This window comes from Pleurodeles waltl, chromosome 3_1 (assembly GCF_031143425.1).
Source record: "Pleurodeles waltl isolate 20211129_DDA chromosome 3_1, aPleWal1.hap1.20221129, whole genome shotgun sequence".
In the NCBI taxonomy this organism is placed as follows: Eukaryota; Metazoa; Chordata; class Amphibia; order Caudata; family Salamandridae; genus Pleurodeles; species Pleurodeles waltl.
In genome coordinates, this window is record NC_090440.1 from 666,707,378 (window position 1) to 666,726,400 (window position 19,023).

Sequence of the window (19,023 nt, forward strand, 5' to 3'; positions counted from 1 at the left end):
CAGTTGACTCCTCAGGTCCTTCCATCACATGGGTATACCCAGATATGGGCAAACACAGACAAGGGCATTACCTGTTTGGTCCTCTGAGGGCCAGTGAGAACCTACAGTCAAACCTCCTGCTCCACTATCAGCTTTTCAAGCACCTACAAAGTTAGATCTCAGTATGTACTGGGCCCAGAACTATGCACTACCCAGCCCCACCATCACATCCAGACATATACCACACAATCATGAACATCACATCCTCACAACACAAAGGAACAAACCCACCCATCTCCAAATAACGACAGCACACCTCCAAACTACTGAACAAACACTTCAACTCATGCTCCATTAACACATGCTATTCAGTACTTCATGGTCCAGGACATCAAAGCCCTAATCACCTATTACATGCTTGACACATCTTTCATCACAGAAACATAGCTTAGTCCCACATCCTTACACATCCTAAACGTGCTTCTAGTATGCAGACTGCACACATCAGAAGGGAGGGGGCTTCAGTGGCCTCAGTAAGTGCTCATGGTCCTACACCTTAGACAAGTAAGGGACAATCAGCTCAATGTAACTCTTCACGTGCCACTTCTCACTCTTTGTTGTTTGGTCTTCTACCTTTCCTTGCATCTACAGACTTGGCAAAAAACAAGAACTTCATAAACACATTCTTGCACATCCTCACAACTTCATCCATCCATCTGAACATGCCCACACTACTCTTCTTAGTAGCCTCAACTACTCAGACAACTCAAGCATGAGAGATATCCTCCTTCACTGTAGCAAAACACTCAGTGTACTACAGCATATCACTCAAACAACACACTCCAAAAGCGAAATCTTCCACCTAGCCTTCTCCACATCACCAACCATCCAAATTAAACTTTCCATAACCCTGGACTAGATGGACCAACTCGCTATCTCATCACCCTGCTCAGCGTCCAGTTAGCACACCAGAATCAACAGCAACCTAGATCAGTAAACCTCCAGATCCTTTCAAGACTTCTCTATGGACATGTTAAAGTTGAAAGTCATTCCAAGTACCTCTGTATAAAACGCTAATACCTTTTTAAATTACTTTCATTTGTACATCCACACTCCAACTAAAACAGTTAAGTGCAAGCTTAATTCTATGTCAGGACCAGAGGCTTCGGATTATGCTTTCTCTCTCTTTACTGCAAAAACTCAGCAGCCAATCATGTTCAAACAAAACAGAAAACTACATTTCCCAAGAAACCCAGTAGTCTGAGTCCACCAATCACGACATATCCAGGTGTATATCAGTCTCTAACTGCATAGTCCTTCCTCTTTCTTTGCTGCTGCAGCCAAAGAGATAAGTCATTTGCTTTTCAACTTTTTACTATACTGTTTATATATAATTTGACACAGCGTGGAGCGGGAGCGGGCTCGTCTCGCGCCACGGTGCCATTTGCGCTTTCAGCGCGCCTTTAGGAAATTATTTTTTCATGCCCCTGTCGTTTCAGGGCCCGGCTGTGCCGGTAGGCGTGGCTGTTAGCCGGCTCCGGAGTCGCTCTTGTCCTCTTTCTATTTCAATGCACGCGCACGTGCACACCTCGCGTTCTCTCTACCATCGGAGAACGAGGTTTTTCAGCGCGCGGAGATCGGAGGAAGGTTTCTAAACATAACCTCCGTCTCCGTGTGTAGCGCTTGAGCCCTGGAACGCCTGACGGGGCGATTTTCACGTTGTTAAGGCTCTGCCTTAGGGGATTTTGGCAGGAGCTCCCTCCACAATTTAAAGGTGACTATGTTAGAGGAAAAAAATATTGAAACTTACCTGCCGGGAGTTTTATTGCCTCCCCCGTGATCTCCTCCATCTCCTTGAACATGGCGTACTACGCTGGCGAGGATGATTACTATCAGGAACAACCAGACAATATGAATGAACATATGGAGGAAAGACTAGTGGAAGCCCTGGGCTACCATGTCCAGGACTCCATGAACCAGGCTCTAATTAATGCTTTCAAACCCTTTGCTCAACCCTTGAGGCGCTTTGGGCAGCGAGAATTGAAGGGTCGCCCCTTGTTTGATGCTGGTTCGCAACCCGAACAGCTGTCTGATCTGGGTCCTTGCCAGGGAGCCTTGAAAAGACCATTATCCTCTGCTGATATATTGGCTAATATGGCAGCCTCAGTGATGCAAGATCATGGCTATGACGTGTACTCATCTTGGGACAGGTGTGATTCAGGCAGAGAGGCCTCTTTTAAGCCTGAGGGTCTTTCTTCCCCTTCTACTTCCTCTGGCTCAGACCAAGAACAGGAGGACCCCAATCCAACGGGGAAACGTAAAGCCCATAATATTAAGGAGCGCAGCCCTTCTCTTCCCAATCTTTCATTTGATCCTGAGAGTATCATTCACCCCAGGTCCTCAGAGTGGCTCTCTTGTGAGGAAGTGGCCCAATATGTACAGGATCACATTCGTAAAGGGTTTGACCGCGACGTGCGGAACACTGCACTCAGAATGCCCTCGCCCTTCTCTTCTGGGTAAAGTAGCGGAAACCCCAGATCTAGACCCTAACATGGCCACATTCATGTGAAAATTCTCCAAAGGATTAGATTGTGCCTGGAAGAACTGCCAGGACAGGCTTCTCGATATTTCGGGTCCCATCACAAAGATCCTCGAGTTAGCCATCCAGGCTAAGGAATCCAAATCTTCTCTAGATCCCCAGACAATATTGGAATGGGCCCAATGGGCAATTGCCTCCTTGGCAACGCAAACTGTGCCATGTCTACTGAGCGTAGACGATCTTTCCTTATGAGGATTGACCCTAAGCTAGCAGATCTGGCTCCCAATGACGCGGGACCCGCAGCCAACGGTCTACTTTTTGGCGATAAGTTTGTGAAGGACTTAGGCAAATACGTGGCCACCTTCTCAGCCTTGGACAAAGCACAATCCTCGATGAGAAAAATGTTTAACAGAGGCCTTTTTGCCAGGGCCAGACGCTTCCGAGGCTGAGCGTAGGGACGTGGTTTCAATCAGGCCCCCGGAAACTACAACCAGCAAGGCTATTATTCGAGATCAGGATTCTACCCTTCCCGAGCCCTTAGAGGTAGAGGACGTGGGTACCGTAACAGAGGTGGCATCGCTTCCACCGAAAGCTCCTCCACAGGTGAGAATTATTCCGTTTCCAGAGGTTTTTCTAAGGGGCAGGTTGAGAGACCATGTGGTAGCGTGGGAACGTGTGTCACAGGATCCCTGGATCCTTCAGACTGTACAGGGGTACAGGATAGAATTTTATGCCCCTCCTTGTCAAACGAAATTCCCTCACATTCATACTTTTTCCCAGACAGAAGGTTCTTTCATAGACGATGAAGTAGCGCGTCTGCTTCAGTAACGCGCCATTTGCCGTTCAGAACCCCACCCTCTTGTGTTTGTAAGTTCGATTTTTCTAGTTCAGAAAAAAGGAGACAGATCGAGATTAGTTCCCAACCTCAAGGAGTTCAATTCCTGGGTGGTCTATCGCCACTTCAAGATGGAGGGCATCCATCTACTAAGAGACCTCCTCTTAGAAGGAGATTTTTTGGTGAGGTTGTACCTAAAGGATGCTTACCTTACGGTTCCCATATTCGAGCCTCACCGCCGCTTCCTCCAATTCTGTTGGCGAGGGGTTTGGTACGAATTCTCTGTTCTTCCTTTCGGTCTTTCATCCGCCCCTTGGTGTTTCACCAAGTTATTAAGACCAGTGGTCCAAATCCTCAGAAATAGAGGAGTTCGTCTTATTATCTACCTGGATGACATCCTGATTATGGCCCAATCGGAAGAGTTAGTCCTCCTCCACTTGACCTGGACGATCCATCTTCTCCAGGATCTGGGATTCCTCATCAATGTCGACAAGTCAGTGCTAGTTCCTTCCAGGGTGCTAGAATTCTTAGGCTTTCAGGTAGACTCTATCAAGGCTAAGTTATTATTACCTCTGACAAAGAGGAGAGCGATCAAGAAAGAGTTGAGGAAAGCCCTTGCCTGTCAGACTATATCATTGAAGACCCTGGCTCGCCTTGTGGGACTGTTGGCCTCTTCAATCTAAGCAATATTCCCCGGCCCTGTTCATTATCGGGCTCTGCAACGCCTGAAGATCCTTCATCTTCGCAAGGGTTTGTCTTATGCGGAACAGATTGTGTTGTCAGATGAAGCCAGGTCGGAGATCAATTGGTGGCTAGCGCACATGGATGCCTGGAATGGCAGAGCCATTTTCTCGTCAAGCCCAGAAATGATTATAGAATCGGATGCCAGCCGGTGGGGCTGGGCAGCTTGCTGTGGTCCAGTTCAGACAGGGGGCCAATGGTCCCAGGACGAACTGGCTCTCCACATCAATTGCCTAGAACTATTGGCAGGAGCTTTTGCTATTTGCTCCCTATCTCCGCGACAAGTGAAATGTTGTATTCTTCTTCGGATGGACAACATTTCAGCAGTCCAGTATATTAACCTTTTGGGGGGGACCAGGTCTCGTATATTAGCGGAAATTGCGAAGAAGTTTTGGCAGTTCTGTCTTCTCCATCACATATCCGTGACAGCGGAATACATCCCGGGCCGTTCCAACCTGATTGCAGACTGGAACTCGCGCTTCCTGAGGGATGCCAGCGACTGGAGACTGAACCCTTTAATATTTCACAAGTTGAATGCTCGATGGGGGCCTTGCACGATGGATCTCTTTGCCTCAAGACTCAACAACCAGCTGACATGTTTTTTCAGCTGGAGACCGGACCCTTTGGCGGCCGGAACCGATGCGTTTCTCCAGTCTTGGGAATCGGGGGTGCATTATGCGTTTCCCCCCTTTATCATGATCCAGAGAGTACTCTCTCAGGTGAGGAGACAGAGAGCGGAATTAGTTTTGGTGACACCCATTTGGAAAGCACAGCCCTGGTTTCCAGTGGCGATGGGCTTGTCTTGCAATCCGCCTGTGACGATTCCGCAGGACCCTCTTGTGTTTCTAGATCCTGTCAGATCCCCTCATCCTCTGATTTTGAGGGGACAGTTACCCCTCATGGCGTGGAGAATTTCAGGAGACGCTGGCAAGTGCCTGGTGTTTCGGACAACGCAATGTTTTTCCTGTCCCAATCCTGGGATCCTTCCACTCACAAGCGATATCAATCTGCTTGGAAAAGGTGGGTATGTTGGAGCAATGAACGGGGTGTTGATCCCGTGGGGTCCTCCATTGTTATGATTGTCTATTTTCTTTCTGATTTAGCTTCCCAGGGTTTGGCCTATAGAACCATCCATAACTTTAGATCTGCAATCTCGGCAGGTCATCCCCATATAGAAGGGAAACCTACGGGTGAACACCCACTGGTTTGTAAGCTTCTTCGGGGAATCCGTATGACCACTCCTCCTCAACCCAAATATTCTTCACTTTGGGATGTCGATATTATTTTAAAATTTTTAAAGTCCTGGCCTTGCAACGAGGATCTCTCTCGTAAGCAACTTTCGGCCAAATTGACTATTTTATTATGTCTTTTATCATGTCGGAGAGTATCAGATGTGCGAGCACTGGATTTGGCAGGTAGAGTATTTACTCCTTCTGGAGACTCTTTTTCTATTTCCAACCGTACTAAGACTTCTTCTAGATGTGTGTCTTATCCAGCTTTTCCTCATCATCAAAAGCTATGTATTGTCAAATGTCTAAAGGCATATGAGGAATGTACTAGAGAATTACGCAGGAATAATCTAGGGCAATTATTGATTTCCTTACAAAAAACGTTTGGTCCTGTGTCAACAGCAATGCTAGCACGTTGGGTTTGTTGGATTCTTCAAAAAGCAGGCATAGATATTGCTAGATTTGGTGCGCATTCAGTTGAAGGTGCGATGGCCTCTAAGTCATTCTTGTTTGGTTCTCGTTTAGAGGATATTATGAGGGCGGCTGATTGGTCATCGGATTCTACATTTAAAGTTTTTTGATCATAAACCAATTGTTGATGTAGTGTCAAAAGTTGTTGATGCTTTGAACTGGCATAATCCGAAGCCTCCGGTCCTGACATAGAATAAAAAAAATTCTAGCTATTGCGTCAAGAATTTTCAATTCTATTAAGGACACGGAGGCGAGGATTATCCCTCCCTTGGGAGTATCTGTAAAATATGTTTATCCAATGATGTGAAGTATATTAACATAATTATTACAGTTGATTTACCCTCCCTTGTATGATTTAGAGCTAGTGAGTTATGAAGATATTATTATGATCTATTTTATTCCTAGGTGCAGAGAACAAAGGAGTTTGAATATGACAGTTCCGGTCCAGTTAGGATCTCAGAATCCTGTTTACCTTCGACGTTCGTTGTGGTGCAGCACAGTTTTCTTCGCTGTCCACTGGGAGAAGGTTCAGAAGTGTCCTGTTGATTTCAAGTACTTTTATTTATCGTAAAGAAAGAGGAAGGACTATGGAGTTAGAGACTGATATACACCTGGATATGTCGTGATTGGTGGACTCAGACTACTGGGTTTCTTGGGAAATGTAGTTTTCTGTTTTGTTTGAACATGATTGGCTGCTGAGTTTTTGCAGTAAAGAGAGAGAAAGCATAATCCTCGCCTCCGTGTCCTTAATAGAATTGAAAATTCTTGACGCAATAGCTAGAATTTTTTTTATCCTTCAGCAACATTAGGCTCAAAAGACCCAGCCAACAACAAAAGCTGCATCTGCAGACAGGGAAGAAAATGCAAGGAAAGCAGAACCCCCGGCAACCTCAAGTTCTATGCAACACATGCACAACTCATCACATCAACCAACGCCAAGCATTACACCAACTCTCGATCTCTATCAATGACGCTGACAGCAGAAGCAAAACACTCTTCAAGAGAATGAAGCACATCATCACACTGCTGACCGTCCAATCTTACACTTTACAGACATGTGCAATGCCATCAACCTCTTCTTCAAAGTAAAAAATAGAAGAGCCAGAAGTAAATGGATAACACTAAGCCTGCGTTTACACTGACATAAACCCCTCCATTCTGCATCCTACAATGGTCATCCTTTTAAACTTCTGTATCTCGCAGACTTTTCCAACATCCTCAACTTCCTCAAAGCCACCTCCTATGAAGATGATGTCTCACTAGTGTCCTTCATCAAAGCACTGAGAATCTCTCTCATCCCCACTCACCATTGTCAATGCCTCCCTCATACAAGTTAATTTCCTACAACCTGTCAAGACAGGCCATATCCTCCTATTTCTGGAGAAACCACCCTAGACCATTATGACATAATCAACTACCAGCCCATCCTGCACCTTCCTATCATCTGACTATGAACAGGTTCAAGATCACAGCATTGCCAACAATCTCCTGCATTACTTCCAGTTTGACTTCAGATAAAGGTACATGCTGAAGGCAGCTACTTTAAAAATGCCTGTGTCTCGAGATAAAGGTGACCTCTACCACCTTCTATTGATGCACTACTCAGCCATTTTCAGCACCATTTATCATCCCACCCTGAAGTTTCAAATAGGTTTCATTGGCAACATTCTTTGTTACTTTTCCTACTTGTCCAACGAATACATCAATACACCAATGAAATATACCTGTACTTGAAAGTCTCCTCTGCTCCAGACACACAGTGCTTTAAGCACTGCTTCTCAAACTGAGCTAAATGACCTACAGCTTACCCTAAGCTATACCTCACTAAGATGGAATTCCTATTATTTGTCATTTAAAAGAAGCATTAATAATCCAAACCTGGCTAAATGACTCGAAAGTAGATGATTTGAACTCCAAGTTTCACCCAATGCCATGTCGCTTGGAGTCTGATTTCACTGTCAATGAAATATTTAAAAAAAGGGATGATGGAATGCTTGAATTAACCTCAGCCACTAGTAATTACTTGGGGAGCATCACACTCCATCATTATCTTGCACACCAGCTGTCTCAGATAGGTCCCATCAATATGCAAATCAGGATTGACCCTGCTGTAGTCGGAACAGTTCAGCCTGAACTGCCAGGCCAGGTCCTCCCTGAACTGCAACACAAGCAAGCCAAGACCGGTCTTACCCTTATAAGGGCTAGTCAATCCAGCCTCAACTGCCAGGCCAGGATCTCCCTGAGTCGGGACACTGCTGCTTGATTGAATCATGCAGCTGAGTATGAGTACAAAAGTGTGCACCACAAACTAGAAGAAAGTCATAGCAGATTGTATAGTGGAGTGCAGAGGAAAGAGAAGTGGCCAAAAGTTGCAAGAGACTGAAAACCATTGTGAAAGAGGAACTAATTCCAGAGACGATCAGGGAAGAACCAACCAAACAGCGTGATAGTGACAGTGAACAACCAGAAGTCAAAAGGACTAAGAGACAAAAAGTGCTAAACCTCACGTATTCAGCTCCTGAGTAGACCTACCTTGTTAAAAGAGATCCTGATTTGTGAATTTATGAAACTGAAAATCATTGAAATATGTTTGAAATCCCCACATGGTCAATATACAACAGCTACAGATTGAATAAAATGTTGATTACTGAATTCAAGTGACATACGTCTTACATTGAAAATTCATGTTTTGCACCTTAGGTAAGCAGGCAAAGAAATTAGGTTCCCAAAGGTTTCCAGCTGAAGAGTAGAATTTCATTTAAATTATCCAGTCGAAGTTGTAGGTTCCATAATCCTAAAGTAATACCAGAACTAACAAATTTGCAATGACAAAAACTGAACGTTTTGCTTATTTGCACAGTAGTGTCAACAAGTAGATTTGATGTTTCCATTTTCCTTTTTGACCTGACTGGGAGAAACCATGGTGGCAACCACACAGAAAGATTGCAAAATTATAGTAGTAGTTTTGGCATTAACCATAGTTATATTAAAAGAGGGCTTATTAGTGAGTCTTTACTTTTATATTGAGCATGATTCATCTGTGATTAGATATAACCAGACCTATTTAGATAAGCAATGTAAATATTTTCTACAAATATTACACAAAGATGGCTCTGAAAGATTTTTATGAGACAATGTGTTATATATACATATTGTAGCTAGGAGATGGTGGAATGCTGGTTCCTGCTGCAGAATGTAGTGTATTAGTATTCCACTAAGAATGTCCTGGGTCTGAAGGTCAGGAAGTATTTGTTCACTGTAGACGGGTCTCATAGCCCTCGTCTACGGACTCTTCGGAATGGCGCCTTTCGCGCGCCTCGTCCGACCCCTTTACGCGTCTCCATGGAGATGCGTGGAGGCCGGACGAACCATCGGCACCGGATTTCCGGGTCGCCGAAGAACAACAAAGGACGGACTCCCCAGAGAAAGAGGAGGAGCCAGCGAGAGGAGAGGAGCGAGGAAGGAACGAGGAGCGAACGCCAAGAGAGGAAAACGCCGGAGCCGAAGCAGACGAGGAAGCGGCACGCCGGACGGAAAACGGAGCAGGAAATAAGGACAGAGAAGGAGACAAGCCCCGCCACGACCCAGGAGGGTCGTGGCTTCACAAGGTACGGTCCCTGTTGAAGGGACAGCGGTATTCGGAGAGTAGCCATAATAAGGATAAAAAGGAAGGGGTTGGGGAGAAAAGAGGCACCGGGGACGGAGCAGGAAAGGGGACAGACTGGGCTGAGCACCAGAGGCTGTGTAAAACCACTTAACCCTAAAAACTCCCTGTCACAGCCTCACAAGGGTCTAACCCTATACCTGCACACCCTAACACACCGGCCTCAGTATTTTTCCATTCACTCTCCCTTACTAACCTAACCTGAAAAACCCCACACAACGCCACTTACCAGTTGTCCTGTTCATGTCTTCTTGTTTTTCCGGGATCCCCACGAGAGAGAGATAGAGAGAAAGAGACGTGACCAGGAGTCCACCACAACCTAGGAGAGAAGAAACATAACAGAACATTAAAACAAGAAGACCCTACGGAAAGCAATTCCAACAAAAAGGACATTTGGAGACGTGCATTATACGAACAGTTTAGATTATTACACATAATCCAATAAAAATCCCCTTTTGGGTTAACCCATAAAACGGGTCCGAGTCCTTTGTACCGCCGAGCCTTCCACAATCACCTTCCTGATTTACCAGACAGTGAAGCATTTGATTTAAACAAATATGAAACTAGCATTATTTGCCAAAGGTCAGTACCGTCCTGGAGGGATATTATTTTGGCAAGAGAGTACAAAATGCAGGGGAAAGTACTGACAATTATTTAACTGATCTCAGACGTTTAGCATCTGCTTGTAAATTTGGAACCTTACTGGATGAGAGAATTCGAGATCAGTTATGCTGGGATGTAGTATTGAGAAGGTTCGTGATGAACTATGGCTACATGATGATCCCAAGTCAGATGAAGTTATAGCAGTAGCTAAGAAAATAGAAAACTCCATGAAGTGTATATAGATAATGCAAAGGGATACTGGTAAAGATGTAAATATGGTCAAAGAAAAAAAGTTTGGCAAAGCAAACGTTACGTAGGTTAAAGTATACAAAATAGTTTGGAAAAGAAATGTTATATGTGTGGCAAAGAAGGGCACTTTGCCAATGACAAAGCATGTCCAGCACTCAATGGTACTTGTTTATAGTGCATAAAGAGGGGACATTTTGCTTGAGATTATGTGTGGATCTTCGCAAACTTAACAATTCTGTTGTTGTAAACAAATATCCTCTGCCGAACATCTCTGAGTTGTTAACAATGCTGGGAGAAGCTAAGGTTTTTTTTTACAATTGATCTAACTTCTGCTCATCATCAGATAGAGCTAGATGAATCATGTAGGAGTCTAACTGCATTCATCACACCTTTTGGTACATATAGGTTTGTTAGACTATCTTTTGGGCTGGTTTCGGCAGCCTCAGCCTTTCAACGTGTGATGGAAAAGGTTCTGCATGGGGTTGACAATGTATGCGTGTACCAAGATGACATTTTGGTTTGTGGAAAGGATACATGTGAACACAATGAAAGGCTCATGAAAGTATTGGGTAGATTGTCTGAACACAATCTAACAATCAAAAAAGATAAATGCAAATGTGGTACTTACACCACTGATTACTTGGGTCACAATATCAGAGGTGATGGCATTTTTCCCAAAATAGATTTGATCAACACTATTCAAAATATGGTTTTGCCAATGGCTAAGGCAGAACTGATGCGTTTTCTAGGTATGGCCAAACATTATAATAAGTGTGTCAAAGATTTTGCCGGATCGTGTTTTAATATGAGCCGATTATTGAAGAAGGGAGTTGAATTTGTATGGTGCACAGAATGTGAAAAAGAATTTGTTGATTTAAAAAGGAAATTAGCTAAGACACCAATGTTGAAGAATTTTGATTAAAAATAGGTTTCAACGTTGACTACTGATGCCAGTGGTAAAGGCTTAGGTGGTATCCTACAACAAGGTTCGGTACAACCTGATAACACTATTTTGTTTATTTCCAGAAGTCTGAAAGGGTCAGAAACAAAATATTCAGTTAGTGAAAGAGAAGCTTTAGCAGTGGATTGGGCTATCAAAAAGGTAACAAGGTTTTTTATGGGGAAGTTCATTTGTGGTAAGAACTGATTACAAACCTTTATGTGAAGTATTCAACTTAAAAGACATTGATGCGGTTTCAAGTATAATTACTAAATGGTTTGTGAGTCTACAGGAGTATGACTTTGTAATGAAATATGTTCCAGGAATGGATAACAGTGCTGAACTTACATGCCTGATGTCAGTAATCAGATTCACAAGTTCATAACTAACATGACAACTTCTGTGTAATGGGAGAATGTAAGTAGTAAAAATGTGATTTGGAGTTAGTCCAAGAATCAATTGAGGGAGGGATTTGATAAGGTTGTTTTATATGTTAAAGTGTTTGCATTAAAATTACATCAACGTATAGTCATGCCAATGTTATTTGTAGAAAGAAATTATGTCTATCCACACTTTGATTGATTATAGAGCTTTTAGGCCTTAATTTCAAAATGTCTAACTGTGGTTTCCATATTTGCTTTGTGACATGTGATCATTTAATTTCTAGGTAACTGGAGTCCTAATTTGCCGAACACAGTGTGTTTTCTCTTTTTTTCTCATGTGAAAAAATTTCTTCTTTTCTTTGCGATCATTGTGGAATGTTTTAATGAATAGCACATTCAAGAGACACATGCTCTGTGTGCAGAATAGTCCATTTATTTTATGTAGCTACAGATAGTGTAAGTGTGAAGGAAGCAGGGAGAAGCTTGTGTTGTGAGAAATCTAAAGACCCGAAGATGTATGTAATTGTATTATTTTGCTTTAACCTGAATAGATAGTCTTTGTGAGAACTGCGTGTAGGTGTGTAAGAAGTTAGAGCTTGTGTGCCTTTAATTCAAAATAGAGAATAGCTCAGAGCAGAATAGAGCAGGGTAGAATACCAACCTCAGACTGCTTTCTGAGAGAGAGGACTAAGGGGGTGATTCTGACCTCAGCGGTAAAATGCCCTTACCGCCGGTCAGAAGACCGCCATAACACCGCCGCGGCCGCGGTCAACCGCCACGGTCATTCTGACCCATAACGGCCAAACCTCCAAAAATCCGTCCTCCACTGCAGCCCGCCACATCGGCGGGCAGCGATAAACTGGAGATGACCAAACCTCCACCGTCACGCCAACAGAAATACGCCCATGCCATTACGACCCACGAATCCACACGGCGGTCATTCAAACGCGGTATTCCATTGGCGCTACACACCGCCGCGGTCAGAATACACACACATCACCAAAACACAGCCACATTGGACAATTTGAAAAACACACACCTGATACACATACACACACCACTCCCACACAATCAACCAACTATAAAACACACACCCACATCACCCACAAACCCCTGCGACCCCAAATACTGAGAGAAGGAGAGAGAGACACAGCAGACAATCCAAAGCAAGACACACTGAGGCACACTACACCATCACACACACCACATAGTAGCACAAAGCACCACTCACCAACACACTCCTCATCACATACACCACCCCACACCTCACCCACACCACCCCATGGCACCCCAAAGGCATCCACGCTTTTCGGACCAAGAACTCCGGGTCATGGTGGAGGAAATCCTAAGAGTGGAACCCCAGCTCTTCGGCTCGCAGGTGCAGCACACCAGTATAGCCAGGAAGGCGGAGCTATGGCAGCGGATCGTGGACAGGGTCAACGCGGTGGGACAGCATCCCAGGAATAGGGAGGACATCCGCAAAAGATGGAACGACCTACGGGGGAAGGTCCGGTCGATGGTCTCGAGGCACAACATCGCGGTCCAGAAGACTGGCGGCGGACCCCCACCCACCCCTCCCGAATTTACATCGTGGGAACAAGAGGTCTTGACCATCCTGCATCCTCAGGGCCTCGCAGGAGTAGCCGGAGGAATGGACTCTGGTAAGTCCCATCTCAACTACTATATCCCCCACACCCCACCAGCATGCCAACCCACACCCCCACCCTCACCCCCAACCCCCCAGCACACATCCTTCCTGACAATGTCTCACCAGCACAACCCACCCATCCCAACACCAACTCCTGCATGCCAACACAAACCATGGGCACCCATCACCTAAGCATGACCACTGCACTAACCCCTCCCCCCCACTAAATACCCTCACAACACCTCCCTCCAGGGAATGCCTGCACTGGGGGACAAGGGCACCCACAACACGCATGCTATTGCACACACAGAAACAATAACCAAACTCTCTTACCCCATGCAGGACCCGAACGACAACACACCAGCCAGGAGGGTCCAGAAGTGTCCATCCCACCACCGGAACTGGCCCACACTGAGGATAGCAGCTCTGTCGACAGTGAACCTGATGACCAGCCCGGACCATCGGGGACCTCTGGGCAGTCGGTTCCCCTCACCCAGACACAGGCCACACCAGACCCGACCCCCTCTGCCGACACCAGCACAGCTCCCACCCAGCGGGCCCATGCCTCTGTCTCTAGGACAGCTCAATCAGCGGTGTGTCTACCACTACAGGGCACCCAGGCTAACCCGACACCCCAACAACAACAGGGACCTGGGGGCAGTGGGAGCGGGCACACCGGCCAGGGGACAGAGGCCGGGGGAAACCGGGCAGCTCGGAGGGCTGCTGTGCGACAGGGGGGGGAGGAGAGGCCCAGGGAACCCACTCTCCAAGAGGCCCTCACCACCCTCATGGGGGCCTACCACCACTCCCAAGAAACGATGGCGACGGTACTGGCCAGGTTCACTGAGATCCAGGCACAGCAGGAGGAACGCTACATGGGCTTCAGGGAGGAGCTGAGAATCATCGGGACCGCAATGGGGACCATCGTCCTGGCCCTCCACAGGATAGAGGACGCGTTGCGGGACCATGGTGCACCACACAGGGCCCCTGTCACTAGGCCGGACCAGGAACAGCCTACCACCTCCGCCGGCGCTAGTGGACAGGAGGTCCCAACACCTCGACAGCCCCCCAGAACCCCACCTCCTGCTGAAGAACAACCACCCCGTAAGAGGAGCCTGAGACCAAAGAAAAAGACAGAGAAGGATGTCAAGACCCCCGCCAGCAGGACATACCCCCTCAAGTCTTCCCACTGTCCCACATTGCCACCCTGTCCAACCATGAACTGCCTATGCTCCATCCTTCCACAGGCAAAAGAACAATGCACCTGTGAGACTGAGAACTGGACTCTGCCATGGATATTCCTCCACCCCCACCCATCACCCTTAGAATCACATGTACCGGTATCTAGCACTGTAAATAAATCACATTTTGCACACAAACCTGTTTTGAGTCATGCTGTATTATTAACAAAGGGATAACATATTACTGTTCAATTTCTGTTCTGTCAATTAGTCATGACAACATACCAATGTCAATACGCTGTATTTCATGGGCGAACCAAGCAGAAGTCAGGTACTGAGTCAGACAGCACTGAGAAGGGAAGGGAAAGGCATAAATTAATAAAAAACATCTGTGGGGAACTACAGAAAGTATAGATGCAGGAGGCTAGAAGCAATTGTGAAATGGCGTGGGTGATTCTTACCTGGGTGTTACTGGAAATACTGTTGTATCACTCTGTCCCTATTGTCTGTGTCGTCCTCAGAGTCTTCCTCCTCTTCACTCTCCACAGGCTCCACGGCTTCTACAACACCACCATCTGGACCATCCTCCTGCAGGAAAGGCACCTGGCGTCGCAAAGCCAGGTTGTGAAGCATACAGCACGCCACGATGATATGGCACACCTTCTTTGGTGAGTACATTAGGGATCCACCAGTCATATGCAGGCACCTAAACCTGGCCTTCAGGAGGCCAAAGGTTCGCTCAATCACCCTCCTTGTACGCCCATGGGCCTCATTGTAGCGTTCCTCTGCCCTTGTCCGGGGATTCCTTACTGGGGTCAGTAGCCACGGCAGGTTGGGGTAACCAGAGTCACCTATTAGCCACACACGTTGTCTCTGTAGCTGCTCCATCACATAGGGGATGCTGCTATTTCGCATCACATACGCGTCATGCACTGACCCTGGGAACTTGGCATTTACATGGGAGATGTACTGGTCAGCCAAACAGACCGCCTGGACATTCATCGAATGATAATTCTTTCTGTTTCGGTACACCTGCTCATCGTCTTTTGGGGGTACCAAAGCCACATGGGTCCCATCAATGGCACCAATGATGTTGGGGATATGTCCAAGGGCATAGAAATCACCCTTCACTGTGGGCAAGTCACCCTCCTCGGGGAAAATGATGTAGCTCCGCATGAGTTTCATCAGGGCAGACAACACTCTGCTCAAAATCTTTGAAAACATAGGCTGAGACATTCCAGATGACATGGCCACTGTGGTCTGGAATGACCCACTGGCCAAAAAATGGAGGACTGACAAAACCTGCACCAGAGGGGGAATCCCTGTGGGTTGGCGGATGGGGGACATCAGGGCTGGCTCCAGCTGGGCACACAGTTCATGGATAGTGGCACGGTCAAGTCGGTATCGAAGGATTATATGGCGTTCTTCCATTGTCGACAGGTCCACCAGCGGTCGGTACACGCGAGGATTCCTCCTTCTCATCCCAAGTCCCAGCGGACGGTGCCTAGGAAGGACAACATGGAGCACAGAGTCAGCCAAACCACAGGTACGTACAGACAGCTTGCACAGTTAAAGAATGGCAATGGGTTGAAAGGCGTGTATGTGTGGCAATGCAAGGCCTAGGCCTGTGTGTCGCAGTCAAAATTAAGCCATGTGGGCCCTTGAAATGGCGGCTGCCTGACCTGTGAAGTGGGACAATGGGATGTGAGGTCACTGCGCTGGCGGGGCACACCGTGGCGGTAGGCGGTCGAAGACCGCAGCGCAAAGCCGCATTGGTTAACATTGAAGCCTATGGGTTTCAGGAGCCAATAACGAAGTGCGCCGGCGGTCGCGGTACGCACCGCCGCGGTACGCACCGCCGCGGACGTGACCGCCATTTTCTATCTGCTTAATCACTCGAGACCTGATCATCCACAGGAGAGGACCTATACTGCAAGTGCTGCTGTGACCTCGGTCTGGAAGATACAATGGCTGCTGTGACTGGGGAAAGGGCCCCTGCCTTCACGTCTGAAGAATTGGACAAGCTTGTGGATGGGGTCCTCCCCCAGTATGCGCTACTCTACGGTCCTCCAGACCAACAAGTGAGTACCCCGGGTGCTAATGGAATGGGCTATGCCTGTGTGGATTGGGGTGGATGTCAGTTGGTGGGGTGGGGTGGGGGGCGAATGAGGAGTGCAACGCCCGACAGATGAGAGCATGTGCCATATGGCAAAGTGGGTGGGGGGGGGCCAATTACATCTAACATGCAGGCCATTGATGATTTCCTCCTTTCCACCCTGTACATGTCTAATAGGTCAGCGCCCATCAGAAGATCGATATTTGGCGTGCCATCGCCAAGGAAGTCCGGACCTTGGGGGTCCACAACAGACGGGGCACCCACTGCCGCAAGAGGTGGGAGGACATCCGCCGCGGAACAAGGAAGACCGCAGAAACACTGCTGGGGATGGCCTCCCAACCTAAGAGGGGTGCCAGTCGCACCATGACCCCCCTGATGTCCCGGATCCTGGCGGTGGCCTACCCTGAATTGGATGGGCGCTTTAAGACATCACAGCAGACACAAGGGGGTGAGTATCAGCACATTCTCCTATCTTTCTGCGCAGTGGAGGCGTCTGGGTGGGGGAGGAGGGCTGTGGGTGACATTAGGCCAGGGCGCTTTCTGTAGTGTAGTCCTCTCCCTTAGGCATGGCCCTGTGCCCCCGGCCCCCACCTCTGTAGGGTGACAAGTACAGCCATTGAAGGTCCAGCATCTCCCATGTGCGCGTTTGACGTCTCTTGGCCTGTTGTCTTAGTCAGTAGTACTGAGTAGTGTACCCCGAATGCGCGGCTTAGTGCATTAGGCACCTGTGTCTGTCCTCTCCGCCAACGGTGTTGACATTGCATGCACTCAACCTGGTCTTCTTTTTTCTCCCCCCACCCTTTCTCTTCATCTTCTTGTGCATGTGTGCATTAGCATCATCAGGCGGAGGAGATATGGCATCGGAGCACGAGGGAGCTGCAGGACACAAGGCCCCGGTGGGCCCAGGAACAGACACAGAGGGCACCAGTGATCCGGAGGGCGAGGGGAGCACCACGACGGGGACCGCTGGTGAGAGCAGCGAAAGCGACACGTCCTCGGATGGGAGCTCCCTAGGGGTGGCGGCAACATCCGTGCCCCCCGCCTCTACAGGTACAGCCGCCACCCAGCGCACCAGCCCCGCCCTCCCAGCAGCCCCTCAGTCTTCGCTCCGTGCCGCTTCGCCCAGGAAGGCGCGCGTCTCCTTCGCCCCAGGCACCTCAGCCCCTGCCCCTGTTGCCCCTGCTGCCCTCAGTGCGGAGCTCATTGACCTGGTAAGGACGCTCATTGTTGGGCAGACGACCCTTCTGAATGCCATCCAGGGTGTGCAAAGGGAGGTGCAACAGAGCAATGCGTACCTGGAGGGCATTCATTCGGGTCAGGCTGCCCATCAACGAGCGTTCACTGCTCTGGCCTCAGCACTGACGGCAGCCATTGTCCCTGTTTCCAGCCTCCCTCTTCTGACTGCCTCCAGCCTGTCTCTGTCTCCTGTTCCTCAGCCTATCCCATCCACACCATCAGACCAGCCTGCACACACCTCAACACCCAAGAGCAGCTCATCCAAACACAAGCACCACAGATCCCGCAAACACTCACCCGAGCAACACCCAGATGCAGACATGCCAACAGCCACTGCCACCCCTGTGTCCCCCTCCTCCTCATCTCCCTCCTCCCTCCCTGTGACGTCTACACTCACACCTGCATGCACCCCAACATCAGCCAGTGCTTCCATCACCACCTCACCCTCCAGTACAGTCCACACTCGTGCAGTCACCACCCCCACTGCCATGTACACGTCCCCTGTGTCCTCTCCCACTGTGTCTGTCACCCCCTCTTCCAAGACACACAAACGCAGGCAGCCACCCACCCAACAGCCATCCACCTCACGACAGCCTACAGCACCAGCACCTTCACCCAATGACAGCACACCTGACTCTCCTACAACCACCTCCTCTACCTCCACTTCCATCTCCACTACTCCTACCCTTTACCTTGGCCCTAAAAAACTTTTCCTGGCTAACCTTAACCTCTTTCCCCCCGATGACCCCCCCATCCATCTTCAAAGAGTCCCAAGAGCACCGCAGCCACCACCAGCCCAGCTTCGGGTGTCACTGTTGTGCCTGGGTTCTGGAGCCCACCCTTTGCCAGCAGTGACACATCGAGCTGCAGCAAGGACACGTCCAGCCCCCCCCCCCGGCAAGAGGACCCGCAAAACCAAGGACCGCCGTGCGAGGACTGACAGGGCTGCCCCCAAGGAGCAATGTGCGGCCACTTCACCACCCACACCATCTGGGGGAGGAAAGGGCCCGAGAGCCCCATCAAAGGAGCGGAAGGGCAGCAGGAGCGCGGAGAAGGTGGACCCCACATGCCACATCCCAGCTGGGAAGGAGGACACTAAGGAGGCCAGGAGTCCGTCCCCGAAGGGTCCAGATACGTCACGGTCCGAGGGCGACTGAACAGGGAGTCCAGGCCAGGTCTGGCTCCCTTGACCTGCTGGATGGGCACCGC